The sequence below is a fragment of the Capsicum annuum genome, chromosome 2 (genome assembly GCF_002878395.1).
Source record: "Capsicum annuum cultivar UCD-10X-F1 chromosome 2, UCD10Xv1.1, whole genome shotgun sequence".
In the NCBI taxonomy this organism is placed as follows: Eukaryota; Viridiplantae; Streptophyta; class Magnoliopsida; order Solanales; family Solanaceae; genus Capsicum; species Capsicum annuum.
In genome coordinates, this window is record NC_061112.1 from 55,882,446 (window position 1) to 55,907,872 (window position 25,427).

At 42.2% G+C, this 25,427-nt stretch overlaps 2 non-coding genes and 4 pseudogenes across 2 annotated transcripts; all 6 read right to left on the reverse strand.

Moving 5' to 3' along the window:
- Positions 1-878: 878 nt before the first annotated feature.
- LOC124896485 lies at positions 879-3,770 on the reverse strand (annotated as a pseudogene).
- A 229-nt stretch (positions 3,771-3,999) lies between these two features.
- On the reverse strand, positions 4,000-4,155 carry LOC124896374. The gene has a single exon (XR_007052737.1). It is a non-coding gene; the product is annotated as a 5.8S ribosomal RNA (ribosomal RNA).
- A 4,557-nt stretch (positions 4,156-8,712) lies between these two features.
- LOC124896478 lies at positions 8,713-11,868 on the reverse strand (annotated as a pseudogene).
- Positions 11,869-15,547: 3,679 nt separating this feature from the next.
- On the reverse strand, positions 15,548-15,672 carry LOC124896495 (annotated as a pseudogene).
- A 1,079-nt stretch (positions 15,673-16,751) lies between these two features.
- On the reverse strand, positions 16,752-19,598 carry LOC124896484 (annotated as a pseudogene).
- A 161-nt stretch (positions 19,599-19,759) lies between these two features.
- LOC124896385 lies at positions 19,760-19,915 on the reverse strand. The gene has a single exon (XR_007052747.1). It is a non-coding gene; the product is annotated as a 5.8S ribosomal RNA (ribosomal RNA).
- Between the last annotated feature and the right edge of the window lie 5,512 nt (positions 19,916-25,427).

Here is a 25,427-nt window from a genome sequence, read left to right on the forward strand (position 1 = left end):
GAAGTCCTGAATCCCGTCCTAATACTGGATTAGATTTCTGAGGATACATTGCACTACCTAAAGAGAAAGAATAGTGGAAAACATCTGAAGATTCCGCTCACCATCAACTATGAAATTTTACACTTTAGCAATACTTGAATTTACACCAGCAAGTCTGTAGTTGTTTAGTGCTCCCAAACCAAACCAGCTGTCTCACCAAAAGTGACAAGTACCTGACCTAATTCTCCATAGAATATGGTGTTCAACATCTCCCTTGTTCATCATCATAGTTCTCCACATCAGAGATTATCTAGTGGACCTTTTCCTAGCTACAACATGCATTCTCTTGCAGTATTTGGATAGTAAAATTTTTCCCCAAAGGGTGTTTTTGCTTTTGAATATCCACCATTGTTTCAATTGCAATACCTTACATATATCAGTAATGTGTCTAACACCAATACCACCTTCAAAATATGGGTAACATAAATCATTCCATGAAGCCCAATGGTACATCTTCTTGTTATCCTTCCAACCCCAGAAGAATTCCACAAACAAACATATGAGCTATTTTATAATAGACTTTGGAGATATGTAGGCAGAAAGAATGTGGATAGGTATAGATTGTAGAACATGTTTAATTAGCACAAATCTACCACCATAACTTAGCAGTTTAGAATTCCATCCTGCTATTCTTGAGGCCACACTACTAACCAGGCCAGCATAGTGACTGATTTTCTGTCTGCCAATGTAAATGGGACAGTTAAGGTATGTACTGGGGCTGTGTTTTTGCTTAAACCCTATTTCATCTTTAATCCTAAAGTCAGTAGAAGGAAAATCTTGGTTTGGTAACATGAATTGACTCTTATTTTTTTTGATCATTTAGCCAAATACAATTTCATAAGAAGCCAATGTCTTCATAATCAGTCTAAGAGTGTTTCTTCTGCCAGTAGTGATGATGATGATATCATCTGCAAATCTGAGATGGTTAATTTGGGTTCCTTTCAAATCCATATAAAAACCCTGATATTGAGGTTGGTGGATCATTAGGCCATGCTTTCACGGTTCGTATTCATACTGGAAATCAAAATCAAATGAGCTTTTACCCTTCTGTTCCACACAATTTTTCTGTTCTCGTTGAGCTCATCTTAGGATACCTACATTATCTTTTAAAAGATATGCCGTCCCAGCTAAACTCCCCACCGAACAATGTCTTCCACCTCGATCAGTCCGCAGAGTGAGCCTTGGGTCAAAAATGAGGGGCAGTACCCTACTTTTGATTCACGAAATAAGTAAAATAATGTTAAAGTAGTGGTGTTTCACTTTCGTCGTTTGGCTCCCACTTATACTACATCTCTCAAGTCATTTCACAAAGTCAGACTAGAGTCAAGCTCAACAGGGTTTTCTTTCCCTGCTGATTCTGCCAAGCCCGTTCCCTTGGATGTGGTTTCGCTGGATAGTAGACACGGACAGTAGGAATCTCGTTAATCCATTCATATGTGTCACTAATTTGATGATGAGGAATTTGGCTACCTTAAGAAAGTCATAGTTACTCCCACCGTTTACCCGTACTTGGTTGAATTTCTTCACTTTAACATTCATAGCATTAGGCAGAAATCACATTGCGTGAACATCCGTTGGGACCATGACAATGCTTTGTTTTAATTAAATAGTAGGATTCCCTTTGTCCATACCAGTTCTGAGGTTGCTGTTCGACCAGTGGAATGCCCCCGAAGGAACCGTTCCTAATCCATCCCCTATTCGGCACACGGTGACCCGCTCTCGCTATGGAAGCAGCTCGAGCAGTCCACCGATAGCCGAAGGGTTTGGGACTGGGACCCCCATGCCCATACCTCAGAGCCAATCCTTTTCTTGAAGTTATGGATCTATTTTGCCGACTTCTCTTACCTACATTGTTCCATCGACCATAGGCTGTTCACCTTGTAGACCTGATGCAGTTATAAGTATGACTGGGCGTAGATGGAATTCAATTTTCTAGATTTTCAAGGGCCTCCGAGAGCACACCGAAAACCACACAATGTGCGTTGCACTTCTAGCCGCTGGACCCTACCTTTGGCTGAGCTGATTCCAGGGTGGGAAGGCTGTTAAACAAAAAAGATAACTTTTACTGACCGTCATCTTCGAACTTTCTAACATTGCTGTCGACTGCCACATCCCGGTTCAGGGATTTTAACCCAATTCCATTTCAGAGTATGCATAAAACATGCTATTTATCGGGTTTAGCTCGACCCTTAGGATCAATAAACCCATGTGCAAGTGCCATTCACATGGAACCTTTCCCCTCTTAATCCTTCAAAGTTCTCATTTGAATATTTGCTACTACCACTAAGATTTGCACCGAAGGCAGCTTTACATGAGCTAGCACCCAACGTTTTACAGCGATCACCATTCCCTCCTACTCATCGGGGCCTGGCACTTGCCCCGACAGCCGAGTGTAGGTTGCGCACTTAAGCACCATTTATTTTTGGGGCTAGTTGATTCAACAGGAGAGTTTTTTTACAATTCTTAGTGGATTTCAATTCCCATGACCACCGTCCCGCTGTCTTAATTGACTAACACCCTTTGTGGGATCTGGGTTAGCACACAGTTTAGCACTATAGCCTGGCTTCTGGTTCATCCCGCATCACCTGTTCTGCTTTCCAGAAAAGGCCCACTTGGAGCTCTTGATTCTGTGGTGCGTCTTAACAAAGTAGCCACTCCATTCTACCTATTTTAAGTTTATGAATAGGTCAAGGGCGTTGTGCCCCCGAGGCCTCTAATAATTGGGTTTACCCTATAGAACTCGCATGTGAGCTCCAGCTATCCTGAGGGAAAATTCAGAGGGAAGAAGAACTAGAAAGTTCGATTAGTCTTTCACCCCTATACCCAAGTCAGATGAAAAATTTGCACGTTAGTATCGCTGCGGGCCTCCACCAGAGTTTCCTCTGGCTTCTCCCCGCTTAGGCATAGTTCACTATTTTTCGAGTCCCTAAAGGTATGCTCACACTTGAACCCTTCTCAGAAGATCAAGGTTGATCGGTGGGGTACCCTTCAATGGGATACCAACAATTAGCTTCCTTACACCTTACGATTTTGATCGCCCGTTGACTCGCATAAATGTCAGAATCCTTGGTCTGTATTTCAAGACGGCTCAAATGAGGAGCCCGCAGGCCAGCATCCGTAGCGCACAGATGCCGAAGCACGCCAGAGGTGCACGCTGTCTGCTATAATTGAGGAAACGACATTCAAAGAGTGTATCAAGAGCTCGGGCTTTGGCCGCCCCCAATCCACGCTGGTCCATACCACGAGTCTATCGGCAGACCATCTTATCACCATTTTATATCCGACCGGGGTGCATCACCGGCCCCCATCTGCTTTTCTCCTAATAATTTAAAGCACTTTTTGAATTTCTTTTCAAAGTACTTTTCATCATTCCCTTATGGTACTCGTTCGCTATCGATCTCTTGCCTGTATTTAGCCTTGGACGGAATTCACCACCTGATTTGGGCTGCATTCCCAAACAATCCAACTCGTAGATAGCACCTTATGGTGCGACAAGGTTCGGGAACAACAAGGATCTCACCCTGTCTTGCGCCTCCTTCCAGGTTTATTGGGATTGGTCCACTGCTGAGGACGCTTCTCTAGACTAAAATTTGGATGACGGAGCCGCCTAATTCTAAGGCTGGGATATTCCCAATTCTCTCGCCATTATTTAGGGAATCCTTATAAGTTTTTTTTCCTCCGCTTATTGATATGCTTAAACTCCGCAGGTAATCCCACCTGACATGGGGTTGTGGTTGGAATGGCTAAGTGTGATAGGGTTATGGAGTCCGAACGCACGATAGGCTATAGCCGCAACAACAAAGAGAGTCGAGTTACAACCACCACTTGCCATGATGTTTATCGACGTGGAATCACATTTAGTCTAGTTATGAGATCGACGCGCAAGGAAGGATAGTATCCACATTGTGATGACAACACGCCCCATGATTAAGGTGTGATGCAAGGGGTCGATGCGATGCATGACGCCCAGGCCAACGTGCACTCGGCCTAATGGCTTCGGGCGTAACTTACGTTCAAAGACTCGATGGTTCATGAGATTCTGCAATTCACACCAAGTATCACATTACGCTATATTCTTCATCGATGCAAGAGCTGAGATATCCATTACCGAGAGTCATTTTTATTTAAAAAAGAAGCACAGGTCCCCTCGGTGCACACCGCAGATGGGGTGCGTGGGTTAGGATATCAATTGAAGTATTCTTTGGTACTTTCCGCACATGGGTTTGTTAGTCGCCCGACGTACACGCTTGGGGCACGCGTCAGGGACGAGGGAAAGGCGCTTGTGTGGAGGGTCGGAGCACCCCTCCTGTACGGACTCCCTAGCTGTTAAACACATCCGTGGGTCATTCTACTGTGTAGGTTTTGACAATGATCCTTCCGCAGGTTCATGTACAAAAACCTTATTACGACTTCTCTTTTTTTCTAAATGATAAGGTTTAATGGACTACTAGCGACATCGTGGGCAGCGAACCACCCATGTCACCATTATCCAAACATTTTATCATATCATTTACTCGGTAGGAGTGACAGGCGGTGTGTGCATAGGGAAGGGATGTAGTTAACGCGAGCTGATGAGTCGCGCTTACTAGACCTGTTATTGCCTCAAACTTCCACGGCCTAAAAGACTGTAGTCCCTCTAAGAAGCTGGCCGCGAAGGGATAACTCCGCATAGCTAGTTAACAGGCTGAGGTCTTGTTCGTTAATGAAATTAACCAAACAAATTGCTCTACCAACTAAGAACGGCTATGCACCACCACCCATAGAATCAAGAAACAGCTCTCAGTTTGTCAGTCCTTACTATGTCTAGACCTGGTATATTTCCCGTGTTAAGTCAAATTAAGCTGCAGGCTCTACTCCTATAGGTGCCCTTCTATCAATTTCTTTATGTTTTAGCCTTGTGATCATACTCCCTCTGGAACCCAAAAACTTTGATTCCTCATAAGGTGCCGGCGGATTCCTAAAAGCAACATCCGCTGATCCCTGGTCGACATCATTTATGGTTGAGACTAAGATGGTATCTGATCATCTTCGAGCCCCTAATTTTCATTCTTGATTAATGAAAACATCCTTGGAAAATGCTTTCGCAATTGTTTATGTTTCATAAACAAATAAATTCACCTCTGACTATGAAATATAAATGCCCCTGATTGTTCATTTTAATCATTACTCCAATCCCGAATGCCAACGTAATAGGACCAAAATCCTATAATGTTGTTATCCCATGCTAATGTATACAGAGCGTAGGCTTGCTTTGAGAACTATAATTTCTTCAAAGTAACAACACCGGAGGCACGACCCAACCAGTTAAGGACAGGAGTGCATCAAGGATAGAAGGGATGAGACGACTGGTGCAAACCATAGGCGGACCGACCGGCCCATCCCAAAGTCCAACTATGAACTTTTTAACTGTAATAACTTAAATATACACTATTGGAGCTGGAATTACCGTGGGTTCTGGCACCAGACTTGCCCTCCAATGGATACTCGTTTAGGGATTTAGATTGTACTCATTCCAATTATAAAACTCATTGAGCCCAGTATTGTTATTTATTATCACTACCTCCCTGTGTCAGGATTGGATAATTTGTGCGCCTGCTGCCTTCCTTTGATGTGGTAGCTGTTTCTCTGGTTCCTTCTTCGAAATTGAACCCTAATTCTCTGTCACTCGTCACCACCATAGTAGGCTAATATCCTACTATCACAAGTTGATAGGGCAGAGATTTGAATGTTGTGTCGCCGGCACGATGGACGTACAATCCATCGACTTATCATAAATCATCGTAGCAATGGGCAGAGCCTGAGTCAACCTTTTATCTAATAAATGCATCCCTTTTAGAAGTCAAGGTTCGTTGAACGTATTAGCTCTAGAATTACTACGGTTATCCGAGTAGTAAATACCATCAAACAAACTATAACCGATTTAATGAGCCTTTCACAGTTTCACAGTTTGAATTTGTTCATACTTACACATACATGTCTTAATCTTTAAGACAAACATATGACTATTGGAATAATCAACCAGGTAGCATTCCTCATCGACGCCGGTACCGCATGTGCCTGGCCTGCCCGAAAAGGCAGAGATGGGTTCAAGGCGAGCGTGACCGTTGTTTATAAGGAGCATCGTATAGGGTTGATAGGAGCCGATGAAGACCCCAAGCCCACTGCATCTACCGCATCTGAGAATCCCGACTGCCACTCATGGACCACGACATCACATGATAAAGCGAGGAAGGCATGGGGCATGGGGGCAGTCTTTCGGTTCACCCCATGCACGAAATATAAGGGGCGAAAGGTGATCGATAAAACTTAGTAATGCCTGGGAATTAGGTTTGCAACACAGGAAACTGACTTTGAGCAAGCCTAAATTGTGCTTGCCCTATAACTGAGATGGCAGGCAGGTCAGGACGTCGCTTCTCTAGCAAGGATCCAACCTAACCGTATATGCCGAACACAACTCACGCGCTGTGCATCCATATGCTCTATCGATGTGCGCCCAATACCGATCTCAATGCTCAACAATAGATGCCGTACGCTGCTGCCTATGCAGATATTGCAAGGCTAGAATAAGTCCCGCTTGACATGATTGACCACTCTTGGGGGGAGTAGAGGAGATAAAGGCACGCCGAGGTTAGTGCACGAGTGCCACCCATATCGGCTGCCGACTCTCTATGCGGATTCACTTGGCCCCATGAATGCAACGCCTGGAGCTTGGCCGCATGCATAAATACACCGACTAATCCAAAATCAAGCACCAACAGCCCTGTCGTAGATGATGCCACTGATAGCAGACACGACTGCACAATGACGCATGGTCGATCTTTTTTTGCGGGCACTGGCGGCTCTCACAGACTAGCCATGCATACTGCCATGTTCCCACAGTGCACGCCAACATGCCCAATGAGCGCCTATGCCCACTAGCGAAAGTCGCCTTGAAGAGACTTCAACACCTCTACCTACCTTATATATGCTTAAAAAAATCTCAAGTGACAAGACTAGACATGATTTTGCCAGAGAATCATACTAGACATGGACGGTCCATAACGACATGTTTGGACGTAAGACTGAGCCAATGCACTCACAAAAGAGTCACATAATTTGTAAATGATAATTTTCATTAAGAAAATATTTTTTTTCAAATATTATTTATGAAAATTCAAAAAATAAATAAAAAATATGAAAATATTTTTAAAATATAAAAACATTAGAAAAATATTCCCAATGCATGAAGTAACCCTAAACCAATAATTCAATACATATTTGTACTTATAATGTAATGATATAAAGTATCAAAATTTAAGGATATTAAATAAATTTTTTTAAAAAATTTAAAAATAACCTGGGGGCATTAGTAAAATCACCCAGAATGCAACAAATAAGTAACAACATCCAAAGATGCATATTAGAATGAAGTAATCTTAAACCAATAATTGAGTGCATATGTATACGTATAACGTAATGATATAAAATATCAAAATTTAAGGATATTCAATAAAAAATTAAAAATATAAAAATAACGTGGGGGACATTAGTAAAACTGTCTAGAATGGAATAGATAAGTAACAACCCCAAAACATGCATGTTAAAATAATCTTAAACCAATAATTGAGTGCATATTTGATATTTAAATTTAAATATTTAAGGATTAAATAAGAAATTTAAAAAAACTTGGGGACATTACGAAAACTGCCCCAACATATGAGGTAATATTGAAATATCGATAAAATATTCTTAGAGCGTGTATTTAACGAAAGGAGATATAACAGTGAGGATAATGATGGATGAACATTATGAATATATTCGGATGATCGAGCCTAGGTTTTCGCTCTTTTGATTTTTGCACGGTGCCTTCACCTTACCCATGGTGTCATGGTGCCTTGATGTGCCCATGGCGAATGCACGGACGCGCGGGTTACAACCACACAGTTCATAACTTAGGATATGCACGGAGCCATGGTGCCTTGATACCATGTTGCGCGTTTCCTTGGTGCTATAGTGCACGGTGCCATAGTGCGTGGTACCTTGGTGTCATGGTGCGCGGTGCCATGGTACCATGGTGTGCGCTGCCTTTGTTCTATGGTGGCATGGTGTGCGGAGCCCTGGTTCCTTGGCTCCATTATGACATGGTGCGTAGTGCTATTATGCCTTGGTTCCATGGCGCCATGGTGCACGGTGCCGTGGTGCCTTGGTGCAACCAATTTGACAAAGACACTAGCATGGTAGGCCACTATAAGTTCTTCAGCATTATTCATCACGACACTTGACGACACTTATTTTTCATGCTATCCATTTTGCCAGATATTGAAGCCCGGGTTATTGGACATGTCTTTGGGATTGCACTTGATGGTCACTTAAACCTCTAATTGCGACATCCCTTCACACACCAACGTTGTCCTTGCGACGCATTGATGGGCTCTTGAGATGCACTCAAAATCACGAAAAACCTATAATTGTGATGCCGTATTTTTGCATGAAAGTCCATTTGATATCATACTTACCCGTTTGAAATGAAACGCCCGCGATATTTTAAAAACAAGTGGTGAACTCGAGTGAGGCTATACCACGGCATACTTGAGGGTAAGGTGAACTCACAACACTTAGTGGGATTTTCCAAGTACGGATACACAAACCTCCTTTAGAGATGGACAGAAAAATGATTAGATTGGAGGGGGATGGACGAACCAGAGCAACATAGGGATGAATCTCAGTGGATCATGGCTGCAAGGCAACTCTTCCACTTACAATACCCTGTTGCTTTTTTTAGTCGTCTGTAAAGGATTCTACTCACCACTTGATGGAAATTGTACTTCAAGGTGGCCATAGCGACCCTTCTATCGTGATGGCTTAGCCAACGACACGTACCTTTAGGGGCCGAGGCCCCATACTGCGGGTCGGCAAGTGGATGGCTAGCGCATGCATCGCTTTTAGCCTGGATTCTGACTTAGAGGCATTCAGTCATAATCCAGCACACGGTAGCTTCATACCACTGGATTTTCAACCAAGAGCGATGACCTATTGTGTGAATCAAGGATTTCTCTCATACAAGGTTGAATTACTTTTGCGACACTGTCATCAGTAGGGTAAAACTTACCTATATCATAACGGTCTAAACCCAGATATCATTTCCTATTGGTGGGTAAACACTCCAACACTTGGTGAATTCTGCTTCTCAATGATAGGAATAGTCAACATCAAAGGATAAAAAAGCAACGTCGCTATGAACACTTGTCTATCACAAGCTAGTTATCCCTGTGGTAACTTTTCTGACACCTCTAGCTTCAAATTTCAAAGGTCTAAAGGATTGTTAGGCCACGCTTTCATGGTTCGTATTCGTATTGGAAATTAGAATCAAATAAGCTTTTACTATTCTATTCCATATGAGATTTCTGTTTTCGTTGAGGTCATCTTTAGACACCTATGTTATCTTTTAACAGATGTGCTGCCCCAGCCAAACTCCCCACCAGACAATGTCTTCTGCCTAAATCGTGCCGTAGAGCGAACCTTGGGTTCAAAAAAAGGGGTAATGCCCCACTTCCGATTTACTGAATAAGTAAAACAATATTAAAAGTAGTGTTATTTCACTTTCGCCTTTCGGCTCCCACTTATACCACACCTCTCAAGTAATTTGACAAATTCTAACTTGAGTCAGGCTCAATAGGGTCTTCTTTTCCTGCTGATTCTGTCAAGCCTGTTCCCTTGGCTGTGGTTTCTCTGGATAGTAAATAGGGATAGTGGGAATCTCATTAATCCATTCATGTGCGTCACTAATTAGATGACGAGGCATTTGGCTACCTTAAGAGAGTCATAGTTGCTCCTACTTTTTACCCACGCTTGGTTAAATTTCTTTACTTTGACATTCAGAGCACTGGGCAGAAATCACCTTGCGTGAACATCCGTTGGGACCATCGCAATGCTTTGTTTTAATTAAACAGTCAGATTTCTCTTATCCGTACCAGTTCTAAGTTGATAGTTTTACGAGTGGGGAAGTCCCCTTAATGAACCATTCCCAGTTCATCCCCCGGACGGCCTGCAGCGACCCGCTCTAGCTTTAGGAGCAGCTCGAGCAGTCCACCGACAATCAACGAGTTAGGGACTGGCACTGCCATGCCCATCCCTCAGAGCTAATTCTTTTTTCGAAGTTACGAATCTATTTTGCCGACTTTCCTTACCTACATTGTTCCATCGACCAGAGGCTGTTAACCTTAGAGAACTGATGCGGTTATGAGTACGATCATACGTGTATGGCATTCGGTCCTCTGGATTTTCATAGGTAGCTAGTAGCACACCGGACACCATACGACGTGTGGTGCTCTTCCTGCCATAGGACCATACCTCCGGCTGAGTTGATTCCTGGGTGGATAGGCTGTTAAACAGAAAAAATAACTCTTCCTGAGGCTCCCGTCGATGTCTCCAAACTTCCTAATGTTGCTGTCAACTGCCACGTCCCAGTTCCGGAATTTTAAAATGATTTCCTTTTGGAGTAAGCGTGAATTGTGCTATTTGTCGGGGTTCCCCTGACCCTTAGGATCGACTAACCCATATACAAGTGCCGTTCACTTAGAACCTTTTCCCTCCTCGGCCTTCAAAGTTCTCCTTTGAATATTTGCTACTACCACTAAGATCTGCATCGATGGCTACTCCGCTAGAGCTTGCGCCCAAGGTTTTGCAGCGACCACCGCACACTCCTACTCATTGGGGCCTGGCACTTGCCTCAATGGACGGGTGTAGGTCGCGCGCTTAAGTGCCATCCATTTTTAGGGCTAGTTGATTCAGCAGGTGAGTCGTTATACACTCCTTAATAGATTTTGACTTTCTTTACCACCATCCTGCTGTCTTAATCGACCAATGCCCTTTGTGGGATCTAGGTTAGTGTATAGTTTGGCATCATAACTTGGCTTTTGGTTCATCCCACATCGCCAGTTCTGCTTATGAAAAATGGCCTACTTGGAGCTCTTGATTCTGTGAATCAGCTCAACAACACAGCCGCCCCAACCTACATATTTTAAGTTTAAGAATAGGTCGAGGGCATTGTGCTCCCGAGACCTCTAATAATTGGCTTTACACAATAGAACTCGCATGCGAGCTCCAGCTATCCTGAGGGAAACTTTAGAGGGAACCAGCTACTAGATGGTTTGATTAGTCTTTCTCCCCTATACTCAAGTCAGATGAATGATTTTCATGTTAGTATAGCTGCAGGCCTCCACTATAGTTTCCTCTGGTTTTGTACCGCTCAGGCATAGTTCACCATCTTTCGAGTCCCAATAGTTATGCTTACACTCGAACCCTTCTCAAAAGATCAAGGTCGGTCGGCGGTGCACCCTTCAGGGGGATCCTACCAATTAGCTTCCTTATGCTTTACGGGTTTACTCACCCGTCGACTTACACACATGTCAGACTCCTTGGTCCGTGTTTCAAGACAGGTCGAATTGAGAGCCCACAGGACAGCGTCTGGAATGTGTAGATGCCAAAGCACGCTAGAGGCGCGTGCTGCCTTCCACAATCGAGGAGACAATATTCCATGAGAAAAGTAAGGTCAATGAATGACCCACCCGCAACATTATCTACCACTGGTTTAGTCACCAAATTCAAAGCCCTATATAATATCTCCATCAAGTGGACATTGGTCATCTGATTATTTGGGCATGCATCAGCTTGTTCTTGAACCTCTCCCAAGTCTCGTGGAGAGCTTCAGGTGGAAGCTATCTAAAATTGCTTATCTCATCTCTCAATTATGCTTTCTTGGATGATGGAAAGAATCTTTCTAAGAAAGTGTCTTTCAGTTGCCTCCAATTGGTAATAGAGTCGGGAGTTATCCCATTTAACCATAGAGTTGCCTCTCCAGATCGAGACAATGGAAATAAACGCAGTCTAATCGCATTCTGTCCAACCCCTGGATTGTCAAATGATTTGCATATTGAGATAAAATTAATCAGATGCATAATCAGATCATTGCCTGTAATTCCACCAAATAACCCTTTGAGTTGCAGTAGCTGGATCATTGTGCTAGTAATATTGAACTTAGCTCTGGGTGCCAAGGGCAGAGGAATAATAGCCCCTGTGGCACCAGCCCTATCCAAGTCATCATCACCATTCTCAAAAGCAACTTGCACAACTGGGCGTTCGGGTCTCATCTTAGCTTGATGATGTCTATTGACATTCCTGTTCACTGGTGCAGCCACATCATCTGTACGCCTTAGATTTAATAAATCATCATCACCCAGGTTCTCATTATCAAGATTTAGTACCCGACTTGGGTTATCAGCATTCTGTTGATTTACTCGCACAGCTACCAATGCAGCTAATCTAGCCTGCTCCTGCTGAGCAGCTATTCTTTTAGGGTCTCGTTGCGCATCCATTCTACCAATGAGATGTGGTTTAGGATTTATAGGTAATAATGGGTGGCCCGATCTCCACATATTTGGCATGCAATACACTCAACCTGATCAAAATAAAAACAACAAACAAAAAGTAAAATTTTGGAAATCTTTGACCAAAAGGTCGACTAACAAACACAACTTAGTCGACAACCATATTCCCCGGCAACAACGCCAAAATTTGATAAGCCCAAATTACACCTCTCTTACGAGAGAGTAAGCGATCGCTGTCAAATATAGAACCCAACCAGGTTGGGTGTCGTATCCCACAGGGAATACTATGTTACTAAGTATTTTAATTGTTACTGGACTGTTGGTCAGAGGTTCCTGAATGGGGGGTTTTGGTTTAAATTTGAAATGATAGTTACAATATAACAATGAAGCAATATGTGTATTAATATTTAATCACAGAGAATGACAAGTTAGGGTTATGTCCACCTTGTAGCTTTTACTTCTCTATTAACTATGAGTAATAAGGATTTATACATGCATGCACTTATAGAGAGATGTATTCTAATTCTAAATCTAAGTGTTTCTCAACCATCAAGGATTTATTCACCTTAGTTCTCTCGAAACCAATCATACGAATTCTCCAAGTAGTTAATCCTGCTAAGGCATTAACGTGTAAAATAGAGGTTGGAAACCCTATTTTCTTGTCACTACTCTCTTTTCCAAACAGTAAATTTTCTATCGAACAAGTTATTGCTATAATGACACATTCCCTATGTTTGCAACCACAAGAATTCAATATAAGTGAATTAACACATCGTAAATTCAAAAACCCATAGCAATAGAGAGTATACTACAAGGTTTTCATAACCCTAACAAATAAACTTAGCTACTCATGAATAAAATGGAAATCACAATAGAAATATTCATCATACTAAAACTTAGAACGATCTTGGTTGAGAAGATGAATAGCGAAAATAAGAGAGAAAAATGTTTCTCTCTCTTTCTCCTCAAGCTAAGCCGCTTTCTCTTGTTTTCCAAATAATATAGAATGTTCAATAATCCCTAAAAATTCAGCCATAAGACTTTTAATAACATCCTTCTCTAATAAATTGCTACTGCATCCTTAACTATTTAAAAATATTGAGTTTGCCCGAGAAACAGTTCTCATATATCACATTCAGTCCAAAAGCTGCTTTACTTTTATGTGAAGTTTCCTTTGCTATCCACAGGTCCCCAAGTGTCGTAATCTTCCTCATTAGTACCTGAAAAGCATGCGAATAACATAGGTCAGCTCACTTAACTAAAAATAGACAAAGTGCAAGAATTATGTATTTTATCCTCAAAACTTGGCTAAAACATGGGTAAGTTATGGTGCTTAGATGTATAAATACGCCCAACATCACCACCCCACACTTAAAGCTTTGTTCGTCCTCAAAATACATATCTATTTATGCATACTACACAAGCCTTAGCACCCATAAAGGAAGAAAAGATGATCAAATAGGCTCACACAAAAATTATGAACAAGAAGTAGCTTCAGAAATCATTCCTAGATACAACCTACCCTCAAGAATAGACTCATTAAGTTGGGAATTTCATGCATATCGTTCAAGAAAAAAAATCATATAAATTACCCAAACTTCATCAACCATGTGCCCTCACAACAAGAGAGTTACCCATAATCACTCACAATCATGCAATTTCTAACAAAATGGTTACAAGAATCAAGTTGTGCTCACTCTCACAAAGAATTCTCAAATTACAACTGATGATAGTTGGATGTTTCCAAAAAAAAGGGTTTTTTTAGTTTAACAAGTAATTGTTGGTTACTTTAGATTCAGTGTTCGTAATCAAGAGTTTATAAAAAGAAACTAGAATTATGTTCACTTGGGCTTTTGGTACTTGATAGATGCTACTAGTGGTTCAATATTCTCAAGGTAGGTAGGTTAACAAGTTATCTTTATCGAAGTTATGTTTAAATGTCTCTCGACCTACCTAAGAATTTAATTACCTAATCTTCTCAGACTTAGGGAATTTATATTTACTGTCTAGATTTTACCTCAGGTGAACCAACCTTGTTACAATGCTGATTATTAAATGGAGTATTTTCAAGTCTCTGTTGATAATTAACTTCCTACTATATTTGATTTATTTCTCAAGAAAATAAAAAAAGGTGGTATCTATTGTTTGCAACCAACAGACAATAATTAGAACATCAGAATCATCAATCTTGAACAGTTAACACCTTATCAAGGTGTAACCCTAGATCCCATAATTCAGGTTAAAGGAATTTAGCCACTCATGACGTAATAATAAAAACACCTAGATGAATTCATGCTTTGAAAGATAAACTTACCACGGGGTGAATAGAAACTAGAAATTCTAAGATTAACTCACAAAGAAAATCCTAAAATAATGAATATAATCTCTTCAAAGTAATTGCTTTCTCAAGCCAAGAAGTTAAAGAGAGAAAAAAATCAAAGTATATTGCTCAAAACTCAAGGCTTTAAATAGTTCACCCTAATTATGGAAACAAAATAATAAAATTCAAAAATTCTTCAGATTAGGTGACACTATTTGTGATAGCCTATCAGGAGGCTGACGACTTATCACAAATGTCGTCAGCTTCCTTTAGGCTTTTAGTGCTTGCTTTCTACCGCTAACGACAAAAAGTGATGCCCTATCAGTTTCTTGATGACCTATCACAAAATGTTGTCAAGTCTCTTCTTTAGTTCTCATGTGCTGCCTTAGGTTGATGGCATTATTGACGCTTATCAGATCCTTGATGACCTATCACAAAATGTCGTCACAACTTTTAATCTTAGGCAAATTCTCTATCTATGGCTGACGATGAATCTGATAGCTTATCACAAGGCAGACGACTTATCAGAAATCTTGTTAGCCACACTTTTGCCTCTATCTACTTTGGATTTCAACTCTTTTTCTTCCATTCTTGTTGGTTCTCTATCATATTAGATTCTACTGTAAAATCAAACATAAACCAATCAAAAATGACAAAAGTTTCTTAATACTTTGCAATTATTCTTAGTTAAAAGCCTTAAATGTGTTAGCATTAGCTCACACATCAGTATCCGCCCCGCGATTACAGCGCGCCACATGATTGGGGAATGATACAATGGGGGAAACACAATATGTGATGCCAAAAAGATGTGCCCTCGTCCTAATGGCTTTCTAAAAAACCTTCATTCAAAGACTCGATGGTTTATGGGATTCTGCAATTCACACCAAGTATCGCACTTCACAATGTTCTTCATTGATGCGAGAGCCGAGATATCCATTGTCGAGAGTCAATTTTGTTTACAAAAGAAGCACAGGTTCCCCTAACACACACTGCAGATGGGGAGCGAGTGGCAGACTATCAATTTTATTATTTCTTGGTGCTTTTTGCATCAGGGTTCGTTAGTTGCCTGATGCGCACATTGGGCACACGCACCGGGGATAAGGGGAAGGAACTCGTGCGGAGGGCTGAAACACCCCTCCCATACAGATTCACCAGTTATTAAACACTTTTACGGGTTGTTCTACTATGAAGGTTTTGACAATAATCCTTCCATAGGTTCACCTACAAAACCTTTTTTACGACTTCTCTTTTCTCTAAATGATAAGGTGCAATTGACTTCTTGCGACGTCGTGGTTAGCGAACCGCTAACGTCACCGTGGTCCAAATATTTCACCGTATCATTCAATTGGTAGGAGCACCAGGTGGTGTATGCAAAGGTCAGGGACGTATTCAATGCGAGATAATGAGACACGCTTACTAGGAATTCCTTATTGAAGACCAACAATGTATCCCATCATGATGAAATTTCAAAGATTATCCGAGCCTATCAACCAAGGCTATAAAATCAATAATACATCAAAATAGGACGCGTGTGGCCCATAACATCTATGGGAATCACAGACCTTTTATCACGTCAAACTTCCATGGCCTAAAAGGCCGTAGTCCCTCTAAGATGCTGGCTGCAAAGAGATAGCTCTGCATTGATAGTTAGCAGGCTGAGGTGTGATTCGTTAATGGAATTAACCTGATAAATTGCTTCTCCAACTAAGACCGACCATGCACCACCACCCATAGAATCAAGAAAGAGCTCTCAGTCTGTCAATCCTTAGTATGTTTATACCTGGTAAGTTTCCCCAGGATGAGTCAAATTAAGCTATAGGCTCCACTCCTAGTGGTGCCCTTCCATCAATTCCTTTAAGTTTCCTCCTTGTGAACATACTTCCCCCGGAACCCAAGAGCTTTTATTTCTTACAAGGTATCAGCGGAGTCCTAAAAGCAAAATCCGCCGCTCCCTGGTCAACATTATTTATGGTTGAGACTAGGATGGTATCTGATTTTCTTCGAGCCCCCAAATTTCATTCTTGATTAATGAAAACATCCTTGGAAAATACTAAAGGATCATTAGGCCATGCTTTTCTAACACCTCTAGCATCAAATTTCAAAGGTCTAAAGGATCGTTAGGCCATGCTTTCTTGGTTTATATTCGTACTGGAAATCAGAATTAAATGAGCTTTTACCATTCTATTCCACAAGAGAATTTTGTTCTCGTTGAGCTCGTCTTCATTCACCTGTATTATCTTTTAATAGATGTGCCACCCCAGCCAAACTCCCCACCTGACAATGTCTTCTGCCTGAATCAGTTCGCAGTACGAGCCTTGGGTTCTAAAAAAGGGGCAGTGCCCCATTTTTGATTTACGAAATAAGTAAAATAACATTAAAAGTAGTGTTATTTCACTTTCTCCTTTTTGCTTCCACTTATACTACACCTCTCAAGTTATTTTACAAAGTCTAACTAGAGTTAAGCTCAATAGGGTCTTCTTTTCCTGTTGATTCTGCCAAGCCCGTTCCCTTGGCTGTGGTTTTGCAGGATAGTAAATAGGGATGGTGGAAATCTCGTTAATCTATTCATATGTGTCACTAATTAGATAACGAGGGATTTGGCTACCTTAAGGAGTCATAGTTACTCTCGCCGTTTACCCGTGCTTGGTTGAATTTCTTTACTTTGACATTCAGAGCACTAGGAATAAATCACCTTGCGTGAACATCCATTGGGACCATTGCAATGCTTTGTTTTAATTAAACAGTCAGATTCCTCTTGTTCGTACCAGTTCTGAGTTGGTTGTTCGATGAGCAGGGAAGTTCCCTGAATGAACTATTCCGAGTCTGTTCTCTGGCTAGCCTGCGGTGACCTGATCTCACTGCAGGTGCAGCTCAAGCAGTCCACCGACAGCCAACGAGTTAGGGACTGGGACCCCCATGCCCATCCCTCAGAGCCAATCCATTTCCCAAAGTTACGGATCTATTTTTCCAACTTTTTTTGCCTACATTATTCCATCGACCAAAGGCTGTTCACCTTAGAGACCTGATGTGGTTATGAGTATGACCGGACATGGACGATATTCGGTCCTCTAGATTGTCATAGGCCGCGGGGAGCACACTGGACACCACGTGACGTGTGGTGCTCTTCCAGCTGTGGGACCCTATCTCCGACTGAGTGATTCCAGGGTGGGCAGGCTGTTAAACAGAAAAGATAACTCTTACCGATGCTCCCACCGATGTCTCTGGACTTTCTAATGTTGTTTTTGAACACCACGTCTGAATTTAGGAATTTTAAACTGATTCCCTTTCAAAGTATGCATGAAACGTGCTATCTTTCAGGGTTCCCCTGACCTTTTGGATCGACTAACCCATGTGCAAGTGCCATTCACATAGAACCTTTCCCCTCCTCGTCCTTCAAAGTTCTCATTTGAATATTTGCTGTTACCACTAAGATCTGCACCGATGGCTACTCCGCTCGAGCTTGCGCCCAAGGTTTTGCAATGACCACCGCACCCTCCTACTCATCGGGGCCTGGAACTTGCCTCGACGGCCGGGTGTAAGTCGCCCGATTAAGTGCCATCCATTTTTTAGGCTAGTTGATTTGTCAGGTAAGTCATTATACACTCCTTAATGGATTTTGACTTCCGTGACCACCGTACTACTGTATTAATCGACTAACGCCCTTTGTGGGATCTAGGTTAGTGCATAGTTTGGCACCATAACCTGACTTTTGATTCATCCCGCATCGCCAGTTTTGCTTACTAAAAATGGCCCACTTGGATCTCTTGATTCTATGAAGCGGATCAACAAAGCAGCCATGCCGACCTACATATTTTAAGTTTAAGAATAGGTTGAGGGAGTTGTGCCCCCAAGACCTCTAATCGTTGACTTTACACGATAGAACTCGCATGCAAGCTCTAGCTATCCTGAGGGAAACTTTGGAGGGAACCAGCTACTAGACGATTTGATTAGTCTTTCTCCCCTATACCCAAGTCAGACGAATGATTTGCACGTCAGTATCACTGCGGGCCTCCACTAGAGTTTCCTCCGGTTTAGCACCGCTCAGTCATAGTTCACCATTTTTCAGGTCCTGACAGGTATGCTCACTCTCGAACACTTCTCAGAATATCAAGGTCGGTCAGTGGTGCACCCATCAGAGGGATCCTACCAATTAGCTTCCTTATGTCTTATGGTTTTACTCACCCATTGACTTGCACACATTTCAGGCTCCTTGATCCATGTATCAAGACGGGTCAAATGGAGAGCCCACAGGCTAGCTTCTGGAGTACGTAGATACTGAAGCAAGCCAGAGGTGCGCGCTATCTTCAAAAATCAAGAAGACGTTATTCCACAAGCATATTGAGAGCCTGGACGTTGGCCGTCCCCCAATCCATGCTGGTCCATGCCCCAAGTCGATCGGTAGATCGCCTCATCACTATTCCACATCTGACTTAGGTCCATCATGGGCCTCCATCAACTTCTCTCCTGACAATTTCAAGCACTCTTTCGCTCTTTTTTTAAAGTCCTTTTTATATTTTCCTTGTGGTACTTGTTTGCTATTGGTCTCTCGCCTGTATTTAACCTTGGACGGAATTCACTGCTTGATTTGGACTGCATTCCCAAACAACCCAAATCTAGATAGCACCTTGTGGTGTGATAGGGTTTAGGTACAACGGGGCTCTCACCTCTCTGGCGCTCCCTTCCAGGGGACTTAAGCTTGGTCCGCCGCTGAAGACGCTTCTCCAGTCTACAATTTGGATGATGGAGCCACCCTATACTAAGGATGGGATATTCCCAGTTCTCTCTCTGTTTCTAAGGGAATCCTTATAAGTTTCTTTTTCTCTGCTTACTGATATACTTAAACTCATCCTGGAGTCCAGATGCACAATGGGCTACAGTCGCGACAACAAAGAGAGTTGAGTTACTACTACCTCTTGTCGTGACGTTTGTTGATGTGGATTCATATTTAGTACAACTGCAATCTCGACACACACGGGAGTCTAGTATCTGCCCCATGATGATAGCCCACTCTGTGATTGAGGTATGATGCAATGCGTGATGCCTAGGCAGATGTGCCCTCAGCCTAATGGCTTCGAGCACAACTTGCATTCAAAGACTCGATGGTTCACGGGATTCTGCAATTCACACCAAGTATCGAATTTTGCTATGTTCTTCATCAATGCGAGAGATGAGATATCCGTTGCCGAGAGTCGTTTACGTTTATAAGAGAAGCACAAATCCCCTCGATGCACGCCATGGATGGGGCAAGCTATCAATTTAAGTATTCCTTAGCACTTACCGCGTTGGTGTTTATTAGTCACCATATGCGAATGCTGGGCGCGTGTGTCGGGGATAAGGGCAAGGCACTCATGCAGAGGGCCAAAGCACCCCGGCCGCGTGGACTCTCCAGTTGTTAAAGATATTCGCGGGTCATTCTGCTGTACTTGTTTCGACAATGATCCTTTTGCAGGTTCACCTACAAAAACCTTGTTATGAATTCTCCTTCCTCTAGATGATAAGGTTCAATGGACTTCTTGCGACGTCGTGGGCAGCGAGCCGCCCACATCACCGTGATCTAAATATTTCACCATATCATTCAATTGGTAGGAGCGATGAGCGGTGTGTGCAAAGGGCAGAGACGTAGTCAACGCGAGCTGATGAGTTGTGATTATTAGGAATTGCTCATTGAAGAACAAAAATTGCAATGATCTATCCCTATCACGATGAAATTTCAAAGATTACCTGGGCCTGTCGGCCAAGGCTATAAACTCATTGAATACATCAGTGTAGTGCGCATGCGGCCCAGAACATCTACGGGCATCCCAAACCTATTATTTCCACAAACTTCCGTGGCCTAAAAGACCGCAGTTCCTCTAAGAAGCTGGCCGCGAAGGGATACCTCCACATAGCTAGTTAGTAGGCTGATATCTCATTTGTTAATGGAATTAACTAGACAAATCGCTCCTCTAACTAAGAACAGCCATGCACCACCACCATAGAATAAAAAAAGAGCTCTCAGTTTGTCAATCCTTACTATGTCTGGAACTGGTAAGTAACCCCGTGTTGAATCAAATTAAGCCGATGGCTCCACTCCTAGTGGTTCCCTTCCATCAATTCCTTTAAGTTTCAGCCTTGCGACCATACTCCCCCTGAAACCCAAAAACTTTGATTTCTCATAAGGTGTCCGAAGAGTCCTAAAAGCAACATCCATCGATCCCTGGTCGGCATCGTTTATGGTTGAGACTAGGATGGTATATGATCGTCTTCGAGACCCCAACTTTCTTTCTTGAAACATCCTTAGAAAATTCTTTCACAGTTGTTCATCTTTCTTAAATCCAAGAATTTCACCTCTGACTATGAAATACAAATGCCCCTGACTGTCCCTATTAATCATTACTCCGATCCTGAAGGCCAACGTAATAGGACTAAAATCCTATAATGTTATCCCATGCTAATGTATACATAGCATAGGATTACTTTGAGCACTCTAATTTCTTAAAAGTAACAGCGCCAGAGGCATGACCCAGCCAGTTAAAGCCAGGAGTGCATCACCAACAGAAAGGACAAGATGACCGGTGCATACCATAGGCGGACCGGTCGGCCTATCCTAAAGTCCAACTATAAGATTTTTAACTGCAACAACTTAAATACACGTTATTGGAGTTGGAATAACCACGACTGTTGGCACCAGACTTTCTCTCCAATGGATCCTCGTTAAGGGATTTAGATTGTACTAATTCGAATTACCAGACTCATTAAGCCCGGTATTATTATTTATTATCACTACCTCCCCGTGTCAGGATTGGGTAATTTACGCGCCTGCTACCTTCCTTGGATGTGGTAGCCATATATCAGGCTCCCTCTCATGAATCAAACCCTAATTCTCCATCACCTGCCACCACCATGGTAGGCTACTATCTTACCATCGAAAGTTGATAGGACCAAAATTTGAATGATGCGTCGCCGGCACGATAGCCGTGCAATCCATCAAGTTATCATGAATTATCACAACAACAGGCAGAGACCGCGTCGACCTTTTATCTAATAAATGCATCCCTTCTAGAAGTAAGGGTTTGCTGCATGTATTAGCTTTAGAATTACTATGGTTATCCGAGTAGTAGATACCATCAAATAAACTATAACTGATTTAATAAGCCATTCGTAGTTTCACAGTCTGAATTTGTTCATACTTGCACATAAATGGATTAATCATTAAGACAAGCATATGACTACTGGAAGGATCAAACAGGTAGCATTCCTCATCGATGCCGGCATTTTATAAGCCCAGCTTGCCTAAAAGGGCTTGGACGGGCTGAAGGCAAGCGTGACCATCGTTTGCAAGGAGCATCATATAGGACAGATAGGAGCCGATGAATACCCCATGCCCATTGCATCTATCGTATTTGAGAATCCCAACCACCACTCATGGACCACGACATCGCACGACGAAGTGAGAAAGGCATGGGACACGGGGGCAACCTTTCGGTTCACTTCTCGCGCAGAATGTGAGGGGCAAAAGGCGATAGAGAAAACTTGATAATGCCTGGGCATTAGGTATGAAACATAAGAAACCGACTTAAGCTACGACTGAGATAAAAGGCAGGTCAGGACGTCGCTGCTTTAGTAGGGATCCAACCTAACCGCACATATCGAACACAACTTATGCGCCGTGCATCCAAATGCTCCATTGATATACACCCAGCACCATCTCCAATACCTAGTAATAGATATAGTGAGCTGGTGCCCATGCGGATGTTGCAAGGCTAAAGCAAGTCCCTCTTGACATGATTGCCCACCCTTAGGGGGAGTAGAAGAGATAAAGACACGTCGATGCTAGTGCACGAGCGCCTCCCACGTCGACGCTCTATACGCATTCAGCTTGGCCCCATGCGTGCAGCGCCTGGAGCTTACCCCGAGAGCAGCATCTAGAACTCGCTGCACACAATAAAGTACCCGTCTTGGATGATGCCACCTATAGCAGACACGAGCGCACAATGAAGCACCATCGACGTTGTTTCGTGAGCATCGATGGTTGGCAAGGACTAGTTATTCATGCTGCCATGTGCCCACACTGCATGCCGATATGCCCAATAAGCGCCTATGCCAACTAGCGACAGTCGCCTTGAAGTTCCTTCAACACCTCTACCCACCTTATATATGCTTCAAAAAACTCAAGTGAAAGGAGTAGACATGATTTTACCAGAGAATCATACTAGACATGTACGGACTAAAACTGCACGTTTCGACATAAGACTGAGCCAATGCACTCACAAAAGAGTCACGTAATTTGTAAATGATTATTTTCATTAAGAATTTTTTTTCTCAAATATTATTTGTTAAAATTCAAAAAATAAATAAAAAATATGAAAATATTTTTTAAATATGAAAACATTAGGAAAATATTCCCAGTGCATGAAGTTAACTTAAACCAATAATTGAGTGCATATTTGTACTTATAACGTAATGATATAAGATATCAAAATTTAAGGATATTAAATAAAAAATTAAAAAAATACAAAAATAATGTGGGGGCATTAGTAAAATGGCCTAGAGTGCAACAAATTAGTAACAACCCCAAAACATGCATATTCGAATGAAGTAACCTTAAACCAATAATTGAGTACATATGTATACGTATAACGTAATGATATAAAATATTAAAATTTAAGGATATTCAATACAAAATTTTAAAAAATATAAAAATAATGTGGGGGACATTTGGAAAACTGCCTAGAATGAAATAGATAAGTAACAACCCCAATGTATGCATATTAGAATGACCTTAAACCAATAATTGAGTGCATATTCGATATTTAAATTTAAATATTTAAAGGTTAAATAAAAAATTAAAAAGAAAAACTTGGGGACTCTATGAAAACTTCCCCAGCATATGAGGTAATATTAAAATATCGTTAAAAATACTTTGAGCATGTATTTAATGTAAGGAGTATGCAACGGTGGGGATGATGATGAATGAACGTTATGAATATATTCGGATGATTGAACCTAGGTTTACGCTCTTTTGATTTTTGCACGGTGCCTTCACCATTCCCATGGTGTCATTGTGCCTTGATGTGTTCGCGGCGGGTACACGGGGGCGCGGGTTCTAAGCACACAGTTGCTAGCTAAGGATGCATGGGTGCCATGGTGCGCGATGCAATAAGGCCTTGGTACCATAGTGCATGGTGCCTTGTTGCCATAGTGTGTGGTGCCTTGGTGCCATGGTGCGCAGTGCCTTGGACCTATAGTACCATGGTGCGCGCTGCCATGGTGTCTTGGCGCCATAGTTCCTTGGTGCACAGCGCCGTGGTTGCATGGTGCCTTGGTGCCTTGGCGCCATGGTTCCTTGGTTCCATGGTACCATGGTGCTAGGTTCCATGGTGCCTTGGTGCAACCAACTCAACAAAGACACCACCATGGTAGGCAACTATAGGTCCTTTGGCATTTTTCATCATGGCACTTGACTATACTTGTTTTTCACGCTGTTGATTTCACCGAACATCGAAATTCGGGTCATTAGACATGTCTCTAGGATTTCACTTGACGGTTACCTAAACCTCTAATTGTGACATGCCTCCACGCACCGACGTTGGCCTCACAATGTATCACTGGGATCTTGAGCCGCACTCAACATTGTGGAAAACATCTAATTGCAACATAGTAGTTTTACACGTAAGGCCACTTGATATAATACCTAACCATTTGGAATGAAACGCATGTGACACTTGAAAACAAACACGAACTCGGGTGAGGATATGCCACGGCATGCTTGAAGGTAAGCTGAACTAACAAAACTTACTGGGATTTTCCAAGAATGAAAGCAGAAACGTCCTTTGAAGATGGACGGAAAAATGATTTGATTGGAGGGGCAGGGACGAACAAGAGCGACAAAGGGTTGAATCTAATTTGATTGTGGCAGTAAGGCCTCTCTGCCGCTTACAATACCCCATCACGTATTTAAGTCATCTGCAAAGGATTCTACCCACCCCTCGATGGAAATTGTACTTCAAGGAGGCTACCGAGAACCTTCCGTTGTGATGGCTTAGCCAATGACACGTGCCCTTAGGGGATGAGGCCCCTACTATGGGTCAGCAAGCGAACGACGGGCACATGCATCACTTTTAGCCCAGATTCTAACTTAGAGGCATTCATTCATAATCCATCATACGATATCTTCGCACCGTTGACTTTTCAACCAAGCGCGATGACCAATTGTGTGAATCAACAGTTCCTCTCGTACTAGGTTGATATTCTATTGCGACACTGCCATTAGTAGGGTAAAATTAACCTGTCTCACGATGGTCTAAACCCAGCTCACGTTCCTTATTGGTGGATGTAACACCCCGAATCTGATACCTAAAATGCTACACGGTACCTATGATCTCGAAGGACCATAAGATAACCCATGAATAATATCTGTAGTTGTACACTAAAAAATATACATATAAAAATGCAGAAAGAAAGGCTGATAGGCCAAAAGGTTCAATGATAAACATAACTGACAAAAACATATTATTTGGATGGGGTATGAAATACCCAAAACAACTGAAATAACCATCTGAACATGATAGTCTGAAAAGCCTCTTACTGTCTTAATAATGAGTTGATGGGATATGTCCCCAACTAACTCCATTTACTGAAAGCTAAAATTGAATTAATGAAATAACTCAAAATATCATCCTCAAATGATGAGGACTCACTGCTAAACCTGGCTAATACTGATG